Source organism: Apium graveolens, chromosome 5, assembly GCF_009905375.1.
Source record: "Apium graveolens cultivar Ventura chromosome 5, ASM990537v1, whole genome shotgun sequence".
Classification (NCBI taxonomy): Eukaryota; Viridiplantae; Streptophyta; class Magnoliopsida; order Apiales; family Apiaceae; genus Apium; species Apium graveolens.
In genome coordinates, this window is record NC_133651.1 from 228,241,878 (window position 1) to 228,243,319 (window position 1,442).

The 1,442-nt window shown below is 40.7% G+C and overlaps 1 non-coding gene across 1 annotated transcript; it reads left to right on the forward strand.

The window, feature by feature from the left end:
* Positions 1 to 372: 372 nt before the first annotated feature.
* On the forward strand, positions 373 to 479 carry LOC141662685 (small nucleolar RNA R71). The gene has a single exon (XR_012550786.1). It is a non-coding gene; the product is annotated as a small nucleolar RNA R71 (small nucleolar RNA).
* The last annotated feature ends 963 nt before the right edge of the window (positions 480 to 1,442 follow it).

Here is a 1,442-nt window from a genome sequence, read left to right on the forward strand (position 1 = left end):
ATAATTGTTCACATACTGAACAGATTCATTAACAAGAGAACACTGATCCGTAGCATGAGAACCTCCACAAAGCTCACATACCATAGCTATCTGATTGACTCCATAGGTGGCTAAAGAATCGACCTTCATAGACAGCGCTTGGAGCTGCGCTGCAATAGTTGTACTGCATCAACTTCCAGAATACCTGCTACCTTTCCAGGCATCATCCTTTGAGTTGGGTTCTGATGCTCATTTACAGCCATAGTCTCAATAAGATTATAAGCCTCAGTATAGCTTTTGGTCCATAAGGCTCCTCTAGCTGCTGCATCGAGCATGGGCTGAGATTGGGCCCCCAAACCATTATAGAAACTAGTGATCACCATCCAAATAGGCATACCATGATGTGGACACTTTCTCGATATCTCCTTGTAGCGCTCCCAAGCTTCGCACATAGATTCTGTAGGTTGCTGCGCAAACTGAGTAAGAGCACTCCTCATAGCCGCAGTTTTCGCCATTGGATAGAACTTCACCAGAAACTTTTGCGCAAGATCTTGCTAAGTAGTGATGGACCCAGCTGGTTCAGAATGTAACCAGTCCTTAGCTTTATCCCTCAGTGAGAATGGGAAAAGCCTCAGCTCGATAGCCTAAATAGTCACACCATTATATTTGAAAGTACTACAAATCTCCACAAAATTCCTGATGTGCATGTTGGGATCTTCAGTAGCAGCACCTCCAAAAGAAACAGAATTTTGCACCATCTGGATAGTGCCCGGTTTGATTTCAAAAGTGTTAGCCTGAATAGCCGGGTGAAGGATGCTTGACTGAATATCATCAATTTTAGGCCGAGAAAAGTCCATAAAAGCTGGATCTGCTGGAACTATACGATCACCCATGATTACTGGTTCTTTCTGCTCACTTTCTGTATCCGAATCTTCAAAATCTATCTTCTCCGAAATACCAAGAACTTCGTCTGTCTCCTCAGCCGTATCTAAAGTCCTCTTGCGAGTGCGAGAACGTGTTTGCATAAACGCTCGATAAAGACCTGAAACACAACCGGAAATAATAAGTAACACGTCTTAATCAATGAGTCCTAATGACCACTGAGGGTAAGTACATAAACTAAACAAATACGCCGAGTCCCCGGTAGCGGCGCCAAAAACTTGTTAGGGTGAAACATGCGCTAATAATACACGCAAGTATACGCGTTCGCAAGTAATATAGAATACTTTCTAGTTCGTTCCCACAGAGACTCAGACTAATTATGTTCAATTAACACTCACTCACCAATGTATAATTACTTCTCAATGTTAAGACAATAACACTTAGATTTGAATAACTAATTATTAACTACAACTAACTATGAGAATTAAACACTTAATTGATACTTGAATTAACAATATTAAAACACACATGAGATCACAACTTCATTACTACTTCCTTCAATAATTATTGTTATTATCCTT